Here is a 9,926-nt window from a genome sequence, read left to right on the forward strand (position 1 = left end):
ACAAGTCAATCTTATTAAATTAGTTTGATTTAATTTTTTATTAGAATTATAACAAATTGATTTTTGGGCTTTGATTTGGTCCATAGTTTTACTATAATTATTTTTCTTCTAACCTAGTTCATGACGATAAATAGGACTAACAATTCTAACCCTGAGGCCGAATCTCTCTCTTCTCACAAACACAAAAAATATTTTCTACTACTTCTCCTTCTTCAGGGTTGCAATTCCGGTTGAAGCACAATAATAAATTTTCTAGCCTATCAGTCGAATTCTGAAACTACTGTTTCGATTTGCTCCGAATTTTTTCCAGAAGTTCAGAAAAAAAATCGTAGAACAATACTCTTTTAGAACAGAATTCTAAAGGATTTCGACCCTCAAAATCGCAAATTCCTCTTTTTTCTATTTTATTTGATTTAATTTCTATTTTCATATTTTCAAAAAAAATCTAAAAAAATTGTAGTTTCGTGTTCTTATTTTATTTGATTTATAATCAGGTTTTTATATTTTTTTATTTTATTTTAATCACATTTCTATTTTTCCATTTATTTTCTTATCTGTAACATTGCGTTTGTTTATGAACAGGTTTTCTATGGATTGACCAAGTGGATGGTACCCCTATTTATTTATTGGCCAAAAACCTTTTTGGTATTTGGCAAATCAAGGTTATTCATATTTGGCCAAAAACCTTTTGGTATTTGGCCAAAAACCTTTTGGTATTTGGCTAAATCAAGGTTATTCGTAATTTTGTCCATAATTTAATTTGCTAAACCCCAATTCTTTTCTTGTGTTATTATTATGACTATTACTAATATTATTATTATTTTATTTTTGCAGGTACCTCCTTTGGCCAAAGGGGAGCAGGTGTCAATTCTTCCTTACACTTATTTACTTGCTTCATTGCTCCTTGAAAACCTTGGTAAAATCTCTTTTTTAACAATTAACCCTAATATATATATATATATATATATATATATATATATATATATATATATATATATATATATATATATATATATATATATATATATATATATATATATATTAGATGTTGTCCATTTTCATGAATTAGGGTTAGGATTTTATCACATTTTTTATTTTTAGGCTAATTAAGTTATTTTTAGGCTAATAATTATTTTTAGGCTAATTAATTTATTTTTAGGCTAACTAAGTTATTTTTAGGCTAATAATTATTTTTAGGCTAATTAATTTATTTTTAGACTAATTAATTTATTTTTAAGCTAATAATTATTTTTTAGGCTAATTAATTTAAATTTAGGTTAAACAATTTAGATTAATCAGGTTCATTTAATCAATTGACTTTCTCTTGCCATGTTACCTTAACCATAAATTTAGGTTTTTCCCCATAATTCTTTTAAAACACTAATTTTCTTTATTTTGCCCTCTTATTTTACTTTATTATTTATAATTTCGCCTTTATTTGTTTACTTTACTATTGTTTACTTTACTATTATTATTGCAGTGTCTTGTAGGGTTATCATCTACTTAATTATTTCTTGTGGTTTTCCCGCAAGTTTTTTCCATATTATGTAACTGCTCACAGGATGTAATAGTTTAATTAGGGTTTTTATTCCTGCCTTTATTTTTCTGCCTTACAGGTGTTTATTGTAATAGTGTAGGAACTTTATTTCTGTTTATTTTTCTATTGTGGTTAGTAATTCTAGGGAGTGCAAGCCTTGTTAAAATGAATTAGACCACTAATTATAAGATAAATATTCGAATTGAACCACATGATTGTGTCACACACACACCTTTAAGGTAACCCTTCTTATGCTGCTTGTTGCCTGTTGCCTTTAAATTCTTAAATAGTCAAGTCCGTCGAATACGAGGATACCTAAAGCAAATGTTGTCCTCAGTTCATAAATTATCATAAGATCATAGTCCCTTCGAAGTTGCCTACGATAAAAAGTGATCTTGTCCCTTGATGTTGCCTCGGTAAATGATGATTTGTCCCAATTGCTAAGGTATCCTCGCTGGTTGCCTAAAGAATAATGACTATTCTATCCTTCCCTAAAGACTACCTACCCTCTATATGGTAGGGACAGTTTTATGGCGAACGATACTTTCTCGATGACCCTTTACATCCAATGAAAAAACTACCTACCCTCTTATGGTATCGATAGTCTTCTCAAACTGAAAAGCTAAAAGAACAATTTTTCTAACTTAGGGTAGGTGCTCCTGATTGCTTACTCTTTTCAAACTCAAAACTATTTTTCCCACTCATTTTCAAATACTTTCAAAAACAAGGCTACACTTATTTACAAGCTAAAGTCCTTAACAAAGTTTTTACTATTCACACACTACACTTCAAACATTTTGAAAACAAAGTGAGCTAAGCAATTAAGAGCCCATGGATAACCATGGATACAAAGGGTGCTTACACCTTCCCTTTGTATAACCTACCCCCCGAACTCAAAATCTTTTTAAAAGGTCTTTTCCTGTTCTTTTAGCCTTTCTATAAATTGGATAAAATAAAAGTCGGTTGCGACTCTTGCTATCCGCACATTCCAAAAAGTCAGTTCTCCCATCGTGTTACAGAACTGGCGACTCTGCTGGGGATACTTATAAAAAGAGGGGTTACCTTAAAGTTTAGATCACTTAATATTTGTTTGTTTTGCTTGCTTTGTTCTTCAAGTTTGTTTGGGCATTGAATGGAAGATGAGTCCTATACCCGGATTCGAGTGCACCTTAAGATAGGAAGTGGCATAGTCATGGCGACCTCCTTCATGTATGTGGAGGATTGGTCAATATGAGAGTTCACACTCAAGTTAGGCCTCTATGGGTGTTTGCATGCTTCTCTTGTATGAGGGAGGTTCGTGTGGATAACTGTGGGTGAGTCAGAGCTTAAGGACCTTTAGTTACCTTTAACCCATCTTGGCCTTTAGGAACGTAGTGGGGGGACTACTCTTGATTTATGTTGAGGGCATAGTCGCTACCCGATACTACAGCTCAAATAGGTTCTTTCTTAAAGTATCATTGCATGATGCGAATGCATCATGTCCGAGGGTGCTTTAGAAGGGCTGACAATTCTGAGTAACTGGTAGAACCCTGTTACTAAATCTCTTTATCCATAGAAGTACCTTTGGGGAAGGGTAGTTACCTGGTCAGACTCCATGCAAGCCTTTAAACCTAAAGACACTTGTGTGACTTGCTTGTGTGTGCTGCTAACCCTTTGATTTCCTTGCAGGTTTTGTTGTAGGACTTGTTTATCCTTACTATATTACGCTTTTCCTGATGCACTGTGTAATACGGTGAACTGACTTTTAAAGAAAATGTTGCGGTAAGCAAGAGTCGCCACCGACTTTTATTTTATCCAATTGGAAAGGCAAAAAGAACAGGAAAGACCTTTGAATGATTTTGAGTTCGAGGGGTAGGTTATACAAAGGGAAGGTGTAAAGCACCCTTTGTATCCATGGTTATCCATGGGCTCTTAATTGCTTAGCTCATTTTGTTTGAATTGTTTGAAAAGTGTCGTGTGTGAATAGTAAAAAAACTTCGTTAAGGACTTTAGCTTGTAAATAAGTGTAGCCTTGTTTTGAAAGTATTTGTAAAGAGAGGTGTGAAAAGCATTTATAATTTTGAATGTATGAGCAAGCATTTAAGAACACCTACCCTAAGATTGTCTTTCTTGTTCTTTAAGTCTTTCGGGTGAAAGGGTCTATCCATACCATGAGAGGGAAGGAAGCCTTTCAATTGGATGTTAAGGGTCATCGAGGTTTATCGTTCGCCACAAGACTGTCCCTTCCATAAAGAGGATAGGTAGTCTAAGGGAAGGATAGAATAATCATTAATCTTTTTAGGCATCATACGAGAATACCTTAGCAATGGGGACAATCATCTTTTACCGAGGCAACTTCGAGGGACTAGACGATTTTCAATCTCTTTAGGCAACCTTGCTTTAGGTATCCTCGGAATCGAGAGACTTGACTATTATTTAGTATAATTAGAGGCAACAAAATCATAAGGTAATAGGCAACAAAGGCAACAAGAGGAATTACCCTAAAGGTGTGTGTGTGCATCAATCAAGTGATTAAATTCAATTATTTATCTTGTAATTAGTTATTCTAATTCGATTCAAGGTTGCACTCCCTAGGATTACTAACCACAGTAGAAAAATAAAGTAGTTAAAATCCTACGTTATTACAATAAACACCTGCGGGGATGGGGGAAATTAAAAGGCGGAAAAATAAACCTAATCTATTACAATAAAACCCTTATAGGGTAACAAAAAAATAACGACAACACATCTTGAGCCTTGATCTTCCTCGAACCCTCGATTAATTCTAAAAATTAAAAGGAAAATAAATAAGGGTTACAGTATTACATATTCATTGACAATTGATGCAAACCCTATTTTAATCCCAAAGGCCAAATAAAAATAAAATGATGTTAAATTAAATAGAAAATTAGAAACTTAGCTTTTCGATCTGGTGTGGCGCATGGTCGAAGGATCTTGATTAATCCTGAAAATTGGGCACAAAGAAGAGGAATGTTAGTGCATTAAAGATCTCAACAGTTATAATGTAACAGATCAAAAATTAAAATGGTAATAATTTAGGCAAACAAATAAAAAGTGCATGGCAAAAGGCAAACCCCGAATGGGACAAAAGTTAACCAAGATTAATAAAAGAAACAGGTAAAAGCATAGACTAGGGTTAATGGGCAACACCTACCAGTTTTAGGGTTATGAGGGTTAAGGGAGAACAGTGATTAGTAGTCATGATGAAAAATAGCTAGCTAAAATAAAATCAGGGTTTAAAAACATAAAAATAATTAATCAGCCCAAAATTAAATTATTACCCTAAAATAATTATTAGCTTAAAAATCCTAACTTAATTATCTAATTATTAATCTAATTAAGTTAATAAAAAACTAACTATAAATCAATTTTGAAGTTATTAACCTAAATTAAATTACTAACCCTAATTAACTTAAATTTAAATTAATCAAAATTATTTTTATATATAAAAAAAAAGGAAGGATGAAATTTAAAAGAAAACAAAAAGTGAAATAAAGAAAATATGTAACAATCAAAACAAAATAAAATAAATAACAAAATAAGAAGACTTAGCTCTGTGATTCTGTATGGTTAAGCTCTAGACCTCCATGGTGTGCCATCAGCCTGGTGGACGTTGGATCCAGAAGATTGGATATCTGACAGATGGAGTGTGAAGGAGCATCGTGGGCTTGCGCTGCGCGCGTGTATGTAATCCTGTGGAAACAAATATGCAAAAACACATTGCCTTGCCTGGGGATCGAACCCAGGCTCTCTTGCTTTCCTACACGACCTTGCCATATGTACCAGCTTGGTTAATTATTATTAATACGATTAGAAAATATATATGAGAAGTTTTTAGGTTAAGATTTGGACTTGGACCTTGGTTTGTTTAGAAAGAAAAATTTGTGTGAAAATTAACTAAATCTTTCTATTTTTGCCCTAATGTTGTATCTCTCTCTTTCCAATCCCTTAAATCACGAAATTTGGTCAATATCATGATGTTTGGATGATTGGATTTGATTGGGAAACAAATCTTTTGATTAAAATTAATTTTCTATATTTTATTATCACTTAAATGAATTAAAATTCAAATAAATAACAATAAATATTATAAAAATAAAATAACTAATTAAAATGTATTTTAAAGGCCCATGGTCTTGTTTAGAATCCAAAATTTAGGCCCAAAGATTCAAAACATCAAAATTCCCCATTTTGTATTAAGTGCATATCCTCAAAATCGCCCAACTTGTGCAAGCCATAACTCTCTCAATATTTGTCATATGGAGATGTTATAGGACTTTTTGGAAAGCCCAAGATGTCCTTTACAAGCCACTTTGGAAGCTTTTTTGCATTTGAGGATTTTATCTTGATGATATGGGCTTTGACAAAAACTGCTTTTGGTTGACTTTCACAAAGGACCTATAATCTTTTGATCCATATCTCTCAAATGAAACATTTTTAGACTTGGCTTGTGACAGACAAAATTGTAGGGAATTCAATTTCCTTCCAAATGAGCTTTGGATGAGATATTTCTGATGTTCCATGTGAAAGTTATGGCTGGTCAAATGTCAGTTGACTTTCTCCTATGAAAACCCTAATTTAGAAACTTTTGGTTTTGTTGATTTCTGAACTTTCCTTGATGAGTCATGATCAATCCTTGATCAAATGATGAATGATACTTCAAAATAAGGTTGTTGACAAAAAAATCAAGAATTTTGACTGTACTTTGACCACAGTTGACTTTTAGGTCAAACTAGTCGACTATTGACTTTTTTGAGCTTTTGACTGAGCAATCTTGTGATTTGAAGCTTGAATTTTGTCATAGAGATAGTTTGAAACATAAGAAGTCATATGAAGTCCATTGGAGATCTTGATTCATTCATTTTCTTCAGAGAAATCAAAACCCTAATTCAGGAGGTCATTGTTTAGGAGAGTATGCCTTTGAGTCTTGAACTTTGGTATGAGCTTGAAAGGAGAAATGAGATGGGCAAATTTTGGGGTATGACAACTGCCCCTGTTCAATATTCTTGAACCTGAATATGTAGAGTGGTTTGTATGACAGTCGGTATATGAAGGTAGAAGAGGATTGAACACTAGAATACCAAGAAATTTGCCCTTGATGATGCAGGGACTTTTTCAGAGATGGGCTTAGAGATGCCATCCAGGCAGAATATTGTCAAAGATGGGCTTAAAGATGCCATCCAGGCAGAGTATTGTCGGAGATGGGCTTAAAGATGCCATCCAGCCAGAGACTTGAGGATCAGAATACGTCGTACGTTAGACTGTATCTGAGGGATATACTTAAAAGGAGTCGTATGTTAGATTGAATCCACCGTATTGGTAAGTGTCAAAGTAAGCCGTACGTTAGGCTATACTTTTTAGGACGAGTCATACGTTAGTCCGGGTCCAGTTTGCATTGTTAGATGTTTGGAAAGCCGTGCGTTAGGCTGAAGGATGGGTCGTGCGTTAGACCGGATCCAATTTTGCATCGGTAGATGTCTGGAAAACACCGTGCGATAGGCTGGAGGATGGGTCATGCGTTAGACCTGATCCAATTTTGCATCGGTAGATGTTTGGAAAGCTGTGCGTTAGGCTGAAGGATGGGTTGTGCGTTAGACCAGATCCAATTGCATCGGTAGATGTCTGGAAAGTCGTGCGTTATGCTGAAGGATGAGTCGTACGTTAGACCGGATCCTCTGTGTTGATAGTTGTCATAATGCACCATACGTCAGGTTGCATCCTAGGATGAGTCGTACATTACACTGAATCCTTTGTATTTAATAGTATTTGTTGGAGGTCGATTATACCAGCACTGTTCGTGGTGACAGAATTAAATCTAAGTCTCTTGATTATCTCTGAACTATCTCTGGAGAATACCCGGAACTAAGTATCAGAATTAAATCCTGGTCTTGATCATTTCTGAACTATCTTTGGAGAATACTCGGAACTAAGTATCAGAATTAAATATTGGTCTTGATTATCTCTGAACTATCTCTGGAGAATACCCGGAACTAAGTATCAGAATTAAATCTCTGTCTTGATTATCTCTGAACTATCTCTAGAGAATACCCGGAACTAAGTATCAGAATTAAATCTCTATCTTGATTATCTCTGAACTATCTTTGGAAGATATCCAAAATTAAGTGTCAGAACTAAATCTTGGTCTTTATCATTTCTGAACTATCTTTGGAGAATACCCAAAACTAAGTATCAGAATTAAATCTTTGTCTTGATTATCTCTGAACTATCTTTGGAAGATATCCAAAATTAAGTGTCAGAACTAAATCATGATCTTGATCATTTCTGAACTATCTCTGGAGAATACCCGGAACTATGTATTAGAATTAAATCTCTGTCTTGATTATCTCTGAACTATCTTTGGAAGATATCCAAAATTAAGTGTCCGAACTAAATCTCTGTCTTGAATGAGCGTCAGAATTAAATCGTTGACTTGATTATCTCTGCACTATATTTAGAAGATACTATTCATTTGGCTTGTAGGAGTAGACTGAAAAAGCAGTATTAATTTTATGCAATGTCGTGATGCATGTATTGTAATGTTTGTTTTTGAAATGAATGAGATTGTATGCATATGTCATGAGGAGTATATATGTTATGTGTATGCCATGATGCGTATGATGTATGAATGCAAAATGTTTGTTAATAATGATAAAGGATTGTAGCAGCGTCTGGCGGGGAAAATAAATCCTTGACTGTTGTGGAGGATGCAGAACCCGGGGATACTTAGCTGGGGCTTTTTGGCTTCTGCTTGAGGATGAGATTCATTTGAATGATTGATCTTGATGTACCCTGAATGGGAATAAGAGAGATGAATAACCCTGTTTGGAGAAGAGAATAGTATCGGGGGAACCAGCAGTGTCAAAAATGTAAACTCGGTTGAGGAACCAAGTCTTTGTCGGGACGAGAACATTTGAAAATATCTTCTTAATGATTACTCTGTGAGGATATGATCCTGTGAAACCGGCTTTGTGGGAATACATGGATGTCTGGAACGCGCCCCCAGTATTATAATAGGTCTCTCATCCTCTCTCGCTGTTTATTTTAGCATCATGAATCTCGAGCAATCAGTCCAAGACCTTCAAACCCAAAATGCTGAGTTCCAAGCCCTGATTCTGAATTTGGCCAAGGGGCAAGACGAGCTAAAAACCCTCTTGACCAAGAAGGAGAAAAAGCCTAGAATATCTGTGGGTGTCCTTAACATGGGAATAATATTCCGAGGACCACTCAAGAAAGCTGAAGAAGTCAAAGTTTCCGAAGAGGATGACTGTAACACCCTTCTAAACCCCACGGCAATTTAAGTAAATATATCAGAGTGAAAACATAAACGCAAGGGTGCCACAATTATTAAAAATAAATAAACCAACCATGGTCAAGTCATGCTTCATTAGGAACGATTTACCAAAAACATAATCATGTTTATCACATCGGAATAAGAAACATCATCAAGATAACCAAAGGTAAATATAATCCAACACCAATTAAAATAGAGTAATCTCATAAAACTCTATAACTATCGTCCCCCAGTGTTACAAGATCAGAGCATGACCGACACGACCCAACATAAACGGATAAACTCTACGAGTCATCCTCACCGAGCAGTAATGTCGCTACTCCTCAATATGAAAATGACAACATGTAAGGGTGAGTCTCATTCTCAATTAATAAATATTAGGGTTAAATAAGTTTTTGGTCCCTTTAAATATCTCAAATTTCGTTTTTAGTCCCTATAAAAAAAATGTCGACATTTAGTCCCTATAAAATTACTTTTTCATTCACTTTTGGTCCCTCTACAGGGACCAAAAGTGAATGAAAAAGTAATTTTATAGGGTCTAAATGTCGACATTTTTTTTATAGGGACTAAAAACGAAATTTGAGATATTTACAGGGACCAAAAACTTATTTAACCCTAAATATTATGCAATTCATAAGCAACAAGCATCACAATATACCGTTCACCCAATTATACATATTCAGATTCACATCTATTATTCATCAATTCACACAATAATAGATTACAACACCAAAACACAGAAATCCATACAATCATGTTATGACGAAATGCATATGACACAACTGACACTATGCATATGGTACCAAAATTCGTGAATCATGTAACGCCCGGAAATATAAGTATATGCTTAATTTGGACGTTTGTGACGTTTATTGGAATTTTACCGTTTTTGGAGTCGTTTCAGTCGGTATTAGTTCGAGATGGCGGACTAATATTTAATTGAAGGTTTTCATATTTTTGGTACTAGAAATATTATTAAGGTAATATTCGGCGTTTTGGGATTTTTCTGAGCAATTGAGTTTAGACCATAAAGTAGATATTTTGTTGAGATATTTTGGAGAAGTAGTGGGGGGGAGATAGAAAAGAGATAAGTAAAGA

This window comes from Vicia villosa, linkage group LG5 (genome assembly GCF_029867415.1).
Source record: "Vicia villosa cultivar HV-30 ecotype Madison, WI linkage group LG5, Vvil1.0, whole genome shotgun sequence".
NCBI classification, from domain to species: domain Eukaryota; kingdom Viridiplantae; phylum Streptophyta; class Magnoliopsida; order Fabales; family Fabaceae; genus Vicia; species Vicia villosa.